General features: G+C 57.0%; 1 protein-coding gene across 1 annotated transcript in view; it reads left to right on the top strand.

The window, feature by feature from the left end:
• SCUBE1 (signal peptide, CUB domain and EGF like domain containing 1) overlaps positions 1-14,396 on the top strand; it is a 130,145-nt gene that overhangs the window by 29,912 nt on the left and 85,837 nt on the right. The gene's annotated exons all lie outside the window — the stretch shown is intronic.

Genomic DNA, 14,396 nt, shown 5'->3' with positions numbered 1-14,396 from the left:
CCGTAGCCATCTGATTGGAAATGGTAGACAAGTTCAGAAGTCTGTGGGGTCATCAGGTCTGGGGTTCGGGGAGAATGTGAGAGCCTAGAGCTTCTAAATGGCGTCAAAATCCAGAGCTCTTAACGTTCATTCGTTTCATACGATTCCGTGAGCACCTGCCCTGTGCCATGTCCTGGGCTGGGAGCTCGCAGCTGGGCGATGGATGACATAGTCCCAGCCCTCAAGAAGCATCGGGAATCAGCCTCCCTAGCTTTGAATCCTGGATCCATCACTTAACTGTGTGACCGTGAGCAGGTAACTTCACGTCTCTGGGCCTCTGTATCCTCATCTGTATGGTGTGGCTAATAGCAGTGCTTATTTGACAGGGGTGATGCAGAGACCAAATGAGATAAGCTTTGCAAGGCACGTGCCTGGCACACAACAGGGGCTCAACAGATGTGAATTACCTAATTATCACTTACTCCTGGTGTGCAAAGTCAGAATACTTTTTAAAGAACATGGATGTCCTTTCTGCGCTGGCGAAGAGGCAGGGGGACGAGCCCCGTCCCTGAGCTGGGAGTGAAGCTCCGGGGACTGTTGGGGACTGTCCCTTGTGTTCCGCACGGTGCTCCTGCCAAACGAGCCACTGCTCACCACCCTCCCGGGTCAGAAACCTCTCCTCCCTCCTGCTCATCCATCGGCCTGGGTCACGTGGCATCAGGGCTTCCAATCCCAGCTCTGCCACATACTCATTTTGTGACCTTGGACCCTTGTCACCTCTTTCTCAGTCTCAGTTTTGTTTTCTACAAAATGAACATGATCCCTGTCTGGTAGGATCAGATTGTGCAGGTGACACCACAGGGCATCAGGCAGAGGGAGAAGAGGAGGAGGGGAGCCCGGGAGGCGGCAGCAGGGCCCAGGAGCCGAGCCGCACATGTGGCAGGGAAGCACCGCAGAGGCCCAGATGCTCCGCGTCGGTTCAGCGGTCACAGCTCTCCCTGCGCCGGGCTGCTCCGTGGCAGGATGAAAGGGCCGCGCTCCAGCCCTTTTGAAGGCGCCCTCTCTCATCCTGGAGGACAGCTGGAGACAATGTGTTGCTCCCTTGAACCCCTAACGAAGGCTCGAGTTGCCTCTGTTTATTTGTCTTTATACTTCAACAGCTCAAATGCATTTCTTACTGGGAAAAAAAATGCTGAACATTTTAATGTAAAACTAAACAGCTTCGGACAGTCATATACTTACTCCATAAACACCAATATTTTTCAAGGTAAACTGGAGGGGTTTCTTCCTGTTCTATTTACGCCCTCCCCTCCCTGCTTTTCCCTAGTCTTGGCCCACATTCAGGTGGTCTAAACACACTTGGTTGGAGGGATTTGCTGTCAAAGGACAAGCTGGATTCAGACTTATTTCTCCTCCCAGCTTTTTACAACTGTTAATCTGATGGAAATTCTTTGGCTTGAAGAAAAGAAACACACGGGACAACAGTGTGCATCTTTATAAATGGGCTTCCTTCTTTCCCCAAATCACTACAGAACCAGGGAGATCCTGGAGCAGGGAGGGAGGTGGATTGATTGAGACCCAGGTGTGTTTTGGGGGGGTGGAGTGGCCTTCTCCAGCCTCATGCCTGCAGCCAGCTCAGGACTGGGGGCCAGGGGGAAGGGGTGGGGCAGAGCAGCGCGGTGCTTCTTACAGAAGGGGCAGGTGAGTGCTGGGGGAGAAGGGCGGTGGGCCAGGAACCAGGCTCTTTGGGCCATGGACTTGCTGGGGGACCTTGGGAAACTCCCTAACCTCTCTGTGCCTCAGTTTCCCCATCATATGTGAAATAAGAGATGGGATTCGACCAATGGTTTTGAGATTTCATGGGGTTTTGTTTCTAGCAGCAGACCCATTTGTTTCAAGCAGAATCGTACGGTGGTCACACTACTCTGGCTGAAGGGGGAGGCAAGACTGGCAGGGATGAGACCCCTGCTCTCCACGGAGCCCACCCCCACCTCCGCAGGGTCCCTGGGGTCAGGAGCACTGTCTGGAACCCCTTGGCCTGGCTGCTGTGTCAGAGCCCTTCTCCCGCCAACATCTTGTGATTCGATGACTTGGTGGCATGGAGTGTCCTCAGGGACAATGGCCAAGCTCCTCGTCCCTACCAACTGCAATCCCTGTCTACTTCTTTCTCCTTATTTCTCAGAACTGTAATCTCCAGCATGTCAAACAGCTTCCATTTCCCTCAGTGGTACCCCGCTTTCCCGCTCTGGCATATCCTTACACCTGCTGTTCCTTCTGCCCGAATCACCCTTCCCCGTGCTCTTCATTAACGCTTTCTTTGGCTGACCCCTACTTGTCACGACTCAGCTCGGGCATCAGCCCCTCCAGAAAGCTTTCCCTGAGTTGCACACCCTTCCCCTGGGGGCCTACAGCCCCCTCAGGCTGCCCTCTGCCTCAGCACTGAGCTCCTGGCTTGTCCCTGGACACCAGGGGCGGGTCTCTCCTGCCCTGGGAGGTCCTGGAGAGCCATGCTCCAGAGTGACTTAGCCCTGTGTTCCTGGGCCCAGTGCAGGCTGCTTTGTGTGATGGAGGGATGGGCGGTTGGCCGGTGAAGGTTGGATTCTGACTCTCCAGGAGAGCACGGTTTGACAGTGGTGCATGCACAAGCCTGGCATGGGGGCAGAGCTTCAGCGCTCTCAGAACTTCTGCGATCTGCGTGGCGGTAGCAGAGGCGGGCGGCAGGAGGCTCTTAGCAGCCCGCGTGACTGCAGCCGCCTGTGGCTGGCTGAGCTTAGGACGCCCCCGTCCCTGTCCTCATCTCCAGGCCCAGCCCCTTCCAGTCTCTGTTGTAGATGAGGGGAGAGCAGCGACCTAGGAAGCAGACGCCTCAGCCTTGGCTCCCAGCTCCCTTCCTAGCAGTGCTTTGGGGCCAGCCCTTCACTCTCACTGTTCTTACCCCAAAGAGAGCAGTGATGATGTCCCCGGGAGGGCGCTGTAGGCATCAAGCAAGGTGGTCTGTGTGGCGGCAGGGGGGCACCCAGCGGGCGGCAGGAGCCTTCGCTGCCTCTCCTTCCTGCTCTCCCTTTGGTTGCATGTTCAGGTCAGAGACCACATCACAATACGAGGTGGCCCTTCCCATTGGTAGGACTGTGTTGAAATCTGTTGTCGATCGCCCTGTGCCAGCCTTGCCTTTGAATAGGTCTCAGTTTGGTGACCTGGGGAAGAAGTCCTGCTCTGTTCCAGGGCGGAGAATGCCAAGTCCATAAACAGCAAAGAAAAACACCCAGTTGCAGAGGACAGGCCAGGCGAGCAGACACGTTCCTTCATCTTTCTTGTTTGCAGTTCATATGCCAAGGGCTGGGTCAGAACTCAGAGAAATAAACAGAAAATAAGTGTCTTGTGAAGGCTCTTTAAAAATACTTCACCACCAAAACATATGCCCCAAACCAGAACTGAACTGTGTGCCTGAAAAGGGGCATTTATCAACGAGTAAGTGTGCCCCGGCGTATCCAATACCGTTCTTCCTCTGCCAGTAACCTTGCTTACTTTGGAGCAGTCTGTGCCCTGGGTGGTGATGGGGTCACCCTGGACCTTTGCCGGGCCTGGCTGCCTCTGCACAGATGCTGCAGCGACCATCGTTTCCCAACACCGACAGGCTGTTTATAGTGGCCATTCGCCACCCCCGTGCCTCGCCTGCTCCAGCCCCCTCCCTGGATCTGCCTCATCCCAACCATACGCAGCTGGAAATAGACTAGCCGGCAGTGAGGGCTTGCACCCGGCTGGCACTCTTTGTTTGTGGGAAGTGGGTAGCCATGGTGGCAGCCTTCCAGCTGCTTGGTCTGGGGTCTTTAGTAACCCCTCAGGTGTTACCTTAATGGTGGGAGAGGATCCCACAGGCCAACTTGCCCTGCCCTGGCTTACGTGCTGGCCGCCAAGGGGTCAGATGCCAGTGAAGTCATCTGGATGAGCTTTGGTGGAGGCCTCTCTGAGTGGGATCCTCCTGGGCCCCCTCTTGCCCTTGGAGGAGTCTGGGGTCCGCAGCCTGGCAGCTGGCTTCTCGGGCTCCGGGCTCTGCCTGCCACTCCAGCCTGGCCTTCTCTCCATGTGAATGTGAAGCCTGTCCCCCTGCCCTCTGTGCTTCCTCCCACCTGGAGAATGTCTTCCCTTGCCTGTCCCGAGTGCTCAGTCCATCCTTCTGCACCTCTTCCCTGGCCTTCCCGGCAGCCCGTCTTGGTCCCCACGCTGCCCTTGGGCCGACCAGAGTCAGGGTGCTCATCACGCAGAGCTGAAAAGGTCTGTTTACTTATCCATCTTCCACAAGTGTAATAATTATACAGAAACACTCAGAGAAATCAATAAAAAAGACAGAAAATAATTCCCCCATTAGCTCGCCACCGCAACAGGTCAACAGCTTTCATGTCCTAATGTTCTTGTCTGATATCACCTGTGTGTAGAACTGACTATATATGGTTATGATTGTGCACTGATGTGTGTACGCTGCTTCCCCCCGCCCCAGAAGACATTTTTCACTCTTGGTGTGTCATCACGTAGCTGAGATGTGGGACTGGAATCGGAGTCCAGGATGTGGCGGGCCTGGCGGCCTGTGGGCGCTGAGTGAGAGCCGCTGTTGCTGCTGTGGCCGTCTGGTTGGGAGAAATGATTTGTAACCTCTGGGTCAGCAGCTGAGCCCCTGAGTGCCCGTATCTGCCAGGTCAGGGGGGCCAGAGGTTATTTAGATGTGACTGGCACTCTCAGGGAGTTCTGGGCTCTGTGCAGAAGTACTCCCAGAGTGGCATCCTGGGTGTAATTAACACTACACCGAGTACTGGGGTGAGAGGGGGGAGGGATGGGGGCCATCTCACCCTGCCAGCAATAGGTGAAAGGTCACCAGGTGGGGGCGGAGGTGGGGTGAGGGCAGCAGGGAACAGCAGGTGCAAAGCCTAGAGGTGAAAAGCTCGGTCGGGTAGGAGAGTGGGCACAGGAGTAGACAGTGGTGTGTGAAATGGTGGCCTGTCAGCAGAGCCACGTGTGCCAATTACTCTCCGAGTCTGAGATCTGGAGATTTAAACCTGCAAATGTAGGAGTGGCAGGGGAATCACCTTTGGCTGCATCTTGGGCACGTCAGATGCAAGCCTGGTTCCGAGCCCCTCCTTCGACAGCCACCAGGGCCCTACCTGCTACTCCAGCTTCACCAAACCCGTGCAGGCGTGTGCATACACAGACACACACACACCCGGCAGGCACCCCACGCCCAAACACACCTCTCCCTGCGCTGGTTCCCCATCAAAAGAAATTTCTAAAAACTCCAGCGCCTCCCGTAGATGTCCAACCAGGATCACGTTCACAGCTGCACTGTGAGGGCCCGAGGGCGGGCGGACAGAAGCGTCCAGTTCCCATGCTGGCTCTGTCACCGCGCATTGGTGACCGGGGGCAGGCCGCTCACTGCTTGGCGCTCCTGGTTATAACACCGCTGCTACTGCCCCGGGCTGAGGCCAAATGGGACACTGTAACGAGAGTGCCTGCACAGAGCAGGGGCTCCAGGAGCGGGGCTTCCCTTCCGTCTCCTGCAGCCTCCTCTCCTGCCCATGCTAGAGAGATTAAAGGAAGAGCTGGTCTTGCCATAGGTGGCATAGACAAAGGGCAATGAAGTGTCATTCAGCAGGGCATTCCGCTGTCTTCAAACCCCTACCCCCTCCACCCGCTCCTGAAGCACTACCCAGTCAGAACGGCTTTTCTTCAGCTGAAGACTTTGGTCCTCATACTGGTGAAAGCACCCACAAAGCAGGAAGACACTTTGGGCTGTGCTGACCTACCAAGAGCCCCACGTGGCTCCGTTCGTTCACTGAGCACCAAAGCTCACGGGCTGGCAGCGTTTGAGGGCATCTGCTCCCGCTCCATCCTGATCCCCCCACAAGCTGCCCACAGGCGGGGCTGTGCTCTCCGCCACGATGGGGCTTTACTGCCGGGCGAGGCTGAGGCAGGCAGGCACCTGAGCACAGCTCTTCTCCCACCAGCCCTCACTCTGCGCCCCGAGGACCCACCGGCCAGCACTCACTCCCATCACTCATCTAGAGCTGCCTCACTGGGCAGCCCCTCCAGGGCCACACAGCCCATCCCTGATGGGACAGGCCTGCAGCCAGGGCCTCGGGGCCAGAGCTGCCTCTCCCAACCAGTTCTCAGTCAGTCGCTCGGTCCGCAGACGTGGATCATGTGCCCCGTGCACTGTTTAACACCCTGAGATGCAGCCTCACGCAAGATGCCCCTGTTCTCAAAGACTCTGTATCCTCCGGGGAGACAGAGGAACAAGCACAAAGCAGACACCAGTGCGTGGGCGTACCGGATGACTACCAGGGGTTTTGGCTGAAGCGACTGTGGGTTGGGCTGCCGTTTGCTGAGGTGGAGAAGGCTAAGGGTGGGACCGGGCTGTGCTTTGTTCTCCTCCGGTTTTTGTTGTGGGAGGTGGAGTTAGGAGTTCGCCATGGGCCGTGTTCGGTTTGTCCTGCCTGTTGGACATCCAGGTACATACAGGCGCTGATCTCTGAGTCTGGAGGATGGTGGAGCAGGCAGGCCTAGAGGTTTGGGCAGTGTTGGCACGTTAAGTGACTGGAAAAGCCATGGGACAGGGTGACATCTTCCAGGAACGGAGCCCAAGAGGAGCCCAGGCCTTATGGATGTGGCCCCCATAGGTGCACTGATCTCCTGGGGCCTGGTGCTGCCCAAGGCTCCTTTAAAGGAGGGATTGTCCATGAAATCGGAAAAAGTGATCCGGTAAGGGTCTAGTATCGAGGATTATATATCTTATATAGAACTCTTACAACTCAACAGTAAAAAGGCAAACAACCCAGTTTAAAAGTGGGCAGAAGATTTGAATAGGCATCTCTCCACTGTTAAGCAGCTGATAGGCCTGTTCCCCCAAGAAGGGCGACTCAGGCGGTGAGCAGGCAAGAACCTACGTTAGGAGGGAGCAATTCCAGGAGCTGAGGCTGCTCTGCTGGGAGACCGGAAGGCCGAGGCAAGACTGACCTGCTATATAAATAAATAAACAAAATAAAATTTAAAAAAAAAAAAAAAGACTGAGCGCTCCCTTCGGATGCGCTTTGCTTTGTTGTCAGTTTTCCAACTTGGGGGGGACTTTGCCATCCCCCAGAGGGTGTTCCCTCCTGTGACCCCTGGAGCACTTGTGCTGGCTTTGTTCCACAGTTGTTAACGTGTATTGGTGGCCTGTGTGAGCCAGACACTGTGCTAAGTGCTTTACCTCCATTATTTTCTTAATTCCCCAAACAACTCCAGATACTATTATCCCTGTTTTATAGAGAAGGAAACCAAGGCCCAAAATGGTTGAGCACCATGCCGAAGGTCACACAGCAAGTTACTTACTGAATCTTGTACCCCAGCTGGTGTGACCTGGGGGCCAAGAACCAGGACCCATAGGTAGTGGTCACAGGGGGACACCATGTAGTTTATTATAAGGTGGAGCGGTCATCAGCTGGAGTTAGGCAGCAAACTCCTGGTCCTTAGATGTTCACTGCTGCTCAGCCATCACTGGGAGACCACAGGCAGCAGCTGGGATTGAAGGTGAGGCCCAGATGAGGGACGCAGTGACCAGACCCTGAAGGCCAGCAGCCTCAACAGAGCTCTGGCCTGCCCTGGGCTGGCTCCTTGGGTCTGGGTGTGAGCAATGGGCTTGCTGGTCTGGAAAGCTGACCCCACCAGTCATGTGCCTCATCTCCCAGCGCTGAGCTTGGACTCAGGCCCAACCCAAGGGGCTTGGCTTCAGAGCAGGGCTACAACAGGAGACCCTGTGTCTCCCACACATAGCTGACCTGCTGGGGAGCCAGGAGCCCCAGAGAAGGCCCCAGCTGATGCCCAGACCAGGAGGTAGGCGGGTCCCAGGAGACTCAAGTCACACCTCCTGCCTGCTGTGCCAGCACCTCTGACAGCTCGGGGAGTGTCCTGGATCTGGCAGAACCCAGGCCCCAAAGCTCTAAGACCCATGTGTATTTTACCCGAAATCTAATCCATCTGGTTCTCATTTATTTACACTTAACTCATCAAATGCAATTTTGCAAGAGCCGCTCGATAGCCAAGAGGACTTTCTGCCTAAGCCTCCCTTCTGAAAGGAGCCTCAGAAGGGGGAGGGCTGGGGACTCAGCCCTCGGGGACCAGGAGGGTGTTCTCAGGGTTGGAGGTTGAGTTTGGTTTCTGAGATGGGCCAGTGCCTCTGCCTCTGTTCCCGGACCCTTGTTGGGAGCTGGGGTGCTGGGGCCGGGCACAGGGCCTGACACACAGTAGGCTCTTGGCAGCCAGGAGAACATGGGTGGGGTTCAGGCAGAACATAGAGTCTCTGTTTCAAATTGTGAGGCGTTCATGGGAAGCACAAAGCAACCAAAGCTGGATCCAGAAGTAATTTTTAGTTATTATAAATAGCTGCAAACCTGGATTCTGGGTCCAAAATAGGACAGACAGTCAGCTATTAATAAAAACAAACACCGGCACCTTGGGCCAAGAAGCAAACCTCCTGGGCAAACCACAGGCCTGCCTGCAGAGGACTTTCAGAAGCAGGTCAACCTGCAGCCCGTTGGTGCCAGCTCTGGAATGCCTTCTTGCTGGAAAACAACCGCATCCGTCACCACACACGGGCCCATCCCAGATAGGACCCTTCAGCAGCTGGCGGGAGTGGAGGCGGCCTTCTCCCCGTGAGTGGTGGGCACACTGAACAGAAGTGGGCGGAAATCACAGCTGAGGTCTGTCTCTCCCGACCCCGGCGCCCAGACCTGTGCTCATGCAGGGCACAGTGAGGCGGGGGCACCTGACCCCAGACCCCTTGTTTGGACTTGATCTTTGGTGCTGGGGTGCTGTGTCTTGTTCCGACTAGAGTCGTCACAGTGGGCCCTGGGATTGTGAGGGAGAGACGAGAGGCCGGGCGATCCAGGAGGAGCGTGTGGACGCCTGTAGGGAGAGGCTGAGGCCCAAGGCAAGGCTGTGCCCTGGGAGTAGAGGCAGGACAGACGGGCAGGGCGAAGAGGGAGAGTCACCAGGCTTGGTGACTGCTTGGGTGTGGGGCAAGCCCCTGGAGGGAGGGGGCTTCTCGGGCCAGGGTGGCTGGGAGGGGGCGGGCAGAGCCAGAGCGAGGCCCCTCTTTGGCCCTCCTGGGCGCCCTTGTCCCCCTCCCTCCCTCCCACCGTCCGTGTCCTCACTGTGCACCCGGCGTGGGGCCTCGGGCCGGGGAGCGGCCTCCGAGGAGCCCAGGCCATATGTCTTTACCCCAGACCGCACGGGACGATCTGTTTCAGAGGGTGTCCCCAGCGCCACCAGCTGGGGCCCCCAAGGCAAGGACTGGCTGCCATTCAGCTTCCTCCCCCTGCCAGCACCCTGGCCTGCCACCCACACCCCGACCCAGAAGAGCGGGGGCTCCAGCAGTTCCGGACGCAGCTGAAGACACGTCTGTGGGAGACGTGGGAGGGAGAACGTTCTCCCGGGGAGGCTGCGGGCCGGGACCTTCCCAGAGGGTGAGCTGGCTGGACCAGGCAGCCCACGATGAGCTCTGTGCCAGACCCTCACAGCGCTGGAGCCTTTGGGGTCCTTTCTCCACACTCTGTCCTTCAGCTCTTCTGCTGCCCATTAGAAGGGTTTCCCGAGAGGAGCCTCCTAGAGTCCGCCCCAGAACCCACGGGGCCTCCGCTCCGCTCTGTAGCCAAGTCCCTGTGCCGAGGAGCTCCCTGCCTTCTGGGAACATTCAGCTGTGGTCATAAATAATGACGAAGGACCACGAGCTGCCAGCAGGATTCAGAGGTGGAGCGCTCCCCCGTCCCGTCCCGCTCGGAGCTCGCTCAGGGATCATGGATCGCGGATCAGAAACAGGCTTGGCCTCCACCCGAGGCCTTGGCGGTTGGTGACACTCTGGCTTGTTGTCTTCCCCAGGGACTGTCCCCTCTGCCAGCAGGACCAGCGGGAACAGGGGCCAGGAGGGCCCAGACAGGGCTGGCTTTGCGAGAGCCCTGGTGGAATCTTCTTGAGGAGGGGTGTGCCGGCCACAAAGCTTCCAAACTCCCCTCCTGCCCAAGTAGTCGCAGGCCCTTCCCCACCTATGCACCCCGCTCTGCACCTTTCACGAGACTTTGCTTCCACAACTCTTACTCCTCGCCCTCCAGCCTCAGGTCACAGATCTCTCCACCCTCGGCTCCCATCACTTCCTCCACAAAGCCTCCGCCTCCATGCTCGGCTCCCACACGCCGGCGGCTCGCCGAGCAGGGGCTTAACCAGTGGTATTCACTTCGGGGAGTGGAGCACACAGCAGGTGCCCAGTGTCTGTGGAGGGAATGAGCAAAAGTGCTTCCAGTGGATTTCAAAGGCAAGAAGCACTTCTGTCTGGACAAGGAGGGAGAGGGCGTCCCAGGAAGAGGCGCAAATGTGCGCGTGAAGGCATGTGTGATTGACGGGGGGTTTTCAGAGAACAGCGGGTGTCGGTGGGGCAGCCGGAGAGGTGGGCAGGCTATGGAGAGCCGGGCAGGCTATGGAGAGCCGTGAATGAGCCCCTCGGCCTGCCCAGGAGGAACCGCGACGGCGCCCTGCTCCAGGGGACTGGCCTTGTATGGTAGAGCTCCCTGTCACTGGCGTGTGCAGCGCACGTGTGCCCTTCGGTTTATCCTGCTCACTCCTGAGCACACACTCAGCCCGACCCTCTGCTGGGCGCAGGGACGTGCAGGAGACTCTGGGCTGACAACAGCCCGGAGCAGAGACAGGATGGCCAAGCCCGAGGTCCGGGGCAGAGGAAGAAAGTTGTGAACAGAGGTCTGCTTGGTCTGGGAGGCAGGGGTCAGCAAATTCTGCCCGGCACCAGGACGACTTTGGAGAGGAGGGAGCTCTTGCCCTGGGTTTTAGAGACATGAACACGTGGGCCGGGGGAGGATTGTAAGCACAGGTGCCCAGGGAACTTACTCTCGCCTCTGCGATTGGGCTCGAAGCATCCTCAGTGAGAGAAGCCAAGTCATGGAAGAGTAGAGTAAGGGCTTTGGATCCGGACTCACTGGGCTTCCTATCCCCCTCCACCGGTCTAGAGCACTGGGCAAGTCTCTTCCCCTCTCAGCTTCTCATGTGAGAATCGGCTTGATAAGAATAATGCTCCCTGGGTGGGGCTGTTGTGCAGATGTATTAAGACGGTGCCTGAGCTCCCCAGCCGGGCCCTGGCCAGCAGTGAGGGCTATTGTTTATGATAACGAGGCTGCCAGCCCCACCCAGTCAACGTGGATACTCATGTAGGAGGTGGGGGCTCCCACGTAGGGGCCCAGCAGTGCGTGGAGCCGTCAGTTCCCCAGGAGAGAAGGAAGAGGACCGCGTGTATCTCAAGCACTCCAGGAGGGCTTCCTGGAGGACACAGTCTGAGTCCTTCCTGTGGACGAGACCTGGGCACCCGCCACGGGCCAGAGGCCGGGGGCGGAACTCAGGTTGCCCGACTCCCAGGTGTAGGCTCTCTCCTTGCCAGGGGCCACCTCGTATAACAGAATGTGCCAGGTCCGTGGGGACCAAGGAGCAGTGTGCACCGGGCTTGCCACGGTCAGGAGGGCCAAGGAGCGAATTGTTTCCCACAGCGCCTGCTGGGCCTGCTCCGGGCCTCCAGGGGAACCCAGTCTGTCCTAGGCCGGCGGGCAGGCATCTCAAGGACCCAACGGCTTCCGTTGGTACCATTCAGACCTCACCGTGGGTCCCATTTGGAGGGCTGAGGACACAGGGGTGTGAGGGGTATGAGGCGGGCCTTAGGCCCTTCAGCCAGTCTCTAGGGAAGTTGGTGATGACTGCAGGCTACCCAAAGGAATTCTGAGACTGTGATTTCCTGCCCAGCCTGGGGGAGGCCTGTGTTTGGGCCACAGTGGAAAAAGGGTGCAGAGCGGGCAGCCCCCTCTTCCCTCCCGCTTAATCTTGGGGCTTTATCATTTGGGAGCGGGGTTGGGGGGGGGGCGGAAAAGAATGTTTACATGGCTTCGCATTTGTTTCAGATTATTCATCAGTGTTGGAGAGTCATTGTTCCCTGCTAGTGTAAACAGCGGCAAGGCCCAGCCACCCTGCCAGCTCACTGAGGCTTTGTAGATGTGTGACGTCAGTGCCCTTTGGTTCCTGGCTTCCAGTGAGGTGACGGGGTGGGCCAGGCCAGGTGGGTGGCACCAGGGAGTTCACTGACGATGGGGTGGAAGTAGTGTTTCCACACTATGAATTCAGTATTTGAGGGCCTGTATCTGTTGTTTGTTTTACCAATTGAACCTTTGCGAGGGCTGGGGAAGCCGAGGTACAGAGCAAAGAATCTGAGGGCCATGGGAAGAAGCTCAAAGAGTGTGACTTAAAGGAGGTCTGCACTGAGTCCCAGGAGCAGCTCCCCGTGTTCAAGTCTCGTCGTTATGTGTGTGCCGGCACGTGGGCATCAAGAGCCTCTGGCGGGTGTTATTGGGACAGAAACGGGGCTGAGCCGGTACGCTGGGACTCTCCTTAGTTACTCATGCAGGCTGGCTCCAGCTTCGTGTTTGCAGATACTTTCAAGGGGACACCCAGCTTGAGTTCGTTTCAGGAGCAGCCGGTTCTTCATCACCTTAGTCTGAACGCACTTGCTGGTGTGGCCAGCTTAGCAGGGGCTCCCAAGGCACACGCTCAGGAGCTGGGCAGCGGGTTTGAGTCCTGCCTTTGCTCCAAGCAGCTCTGTGACTTTGCCCAAGTTACTTCACCTTCTGTGCCTCAGTGCCCTCATCTGTAAAATGGAGTCGGTAACACAACCGATCACTCAGTGTTGCCGCAAGGACTGCGCGTGTGGGTGGAGTGAGGCCCCGTGCCTGACACACAATGAGCACTCCTGGAAGGTTAGCTTTATGTTGTTATTAATAGGATGAACAGGACCCAGTGCCTGGCTCAGAGCTGTTCATGGTCTAGTGCAGGAGGGGGCAGACCCCCAGAGGCAGACACCGCTCTGGTGTGGAGGGGAGGTGCCCCCAGCAAAGGTGACCCTGGCACTGGGCCTTTAGGGAGCCATCAGTAAGACTCGTTGAGTGTGGAAAGGTCTTCAGAAAAATCCCTCTCTATCCTTCCCAGCTTCCCCCGGAACCCCCCGTCAGTCTCCTCTCAGCAAGAGCCACCTTTACCGTTTTAGCTCTAATTGTTGGTGGCTTTTATAGTTCAGAGCTCTCCCTCCCTCCTGGCTGCCACACGGCTGACATTTGAGCTTGCGGGAGAATAATGACCTGCCTCGCCGTCAGCCTCAAAGGCAGCAGCGTGGTCTCATGGGTGGGGAAGTGGTCCGTTGTCCCTGAGCCGAAGTAGGACCCAGCTGACATAGCGCCAGCACTGAGTCCTCCCCCGGTTCAGTGCAGGTCAGTCTGCCTGAGTCTGTACCTTTTCACATCCTTTTGGTGCCAGTACTAAAAGATGGCTGTGTTAAAAAGAACTGTTTAAAAAGTTCAGTGCCAAAGCTAGTGAGTATGTGTGTGTGTGTGTGTGTGTGTGCACGCCCGTGTGTTGGGGGTCGTGGGATTGGCTCAAAGCAGCCAGTAGCTCACGTTGCCTTTGTGGTTTCATATATTTGCCTATTAAAATGACAATACAGACATGGCACATTAAGGTTTAAGAAGCCGTTCTTTCATTAAACAAGCTGACAGTGTAGGGGGTTATGACTTGGGTAATTGAAACATGCTGTTCTGTTCAAGACCAGAACTTCATAAAGACTCCTTTCAGCCAATAGCACCCTTTGTGCCAGCAGCCTCTGGTCAAAAATGAGTGTCGGCCCTGAGGTCTGTCTCTCCCGGAGAGTGGGAAAGACCGCTCGGCAGCTTTCCGTAGCAGTCTTGGCAGCCAGAGGTCAGGGCCTTTTAAAAACCTCCCCTTCTCGGGGCTTTTGAAATCAATTTTCGAGGCGGAAAGCAGGCTGCCCTGGCCTCCAGCCTCTCCCTTGCTGCAGGGTCTTTGCTGCTGATTGCACATCTGAGGTGTGATTGAAGAAAGGGGACGGTGGGATTTGGTTGGCGAGGCTCTTCGAGTCGGGGGTAGACGGTGCTAGTTGCAGGTCTTCCTGGAGAGGGAGGGTTAGGTGACATCAGTGAGAGCCCAGGTTTGGGAGGCGGACCACCAGGCTTGAATCCTGCCTCTGTGGGACCTTGGATGAGTAACTTGGCCTCTCTGTACCTCAGTTTACTTGTCTGTAAAATAGGCCCAGACCTAGATCTGATGTATAGGGTTTCTGTGAGAATTAAAGGTGTTAATGCAGGTAAGATGCTTGGAGTAGTGGTGGCCACACAGGAAAGCCAGGGCCAGCTAGCATTCCAGCCATTGTGAGTGTCTACCTCTGTGGAGTAACTCCATGAAGTACTGTTGGAGGGTACCACCGTGGGGTACCACCAAGCGGTACCACCGTGGTATCACTCTGCAGCCAGGGGAACTGATGGCATCCGCGTCCTTCCAGGTGA

This window comes from Eschrichtius robustus, chromosome 13 (assembly GCF_028021215.1).
Source record: "Eschrichtius robustus isolate mEscRob2 chromosome 13, mEscRob2.pri, whole genome shotgun sequence".
Classification (NCBI taxonomy): Eukaryota; Metazoa; Chordata; class Mammalia; order Artiodactyla; family Eschrichtiidae; genus Eschrichtius; species Eschrichtius robustus.
This window is presented reverse-complemented; position numbering and strand designations above follow the sequence as displayed.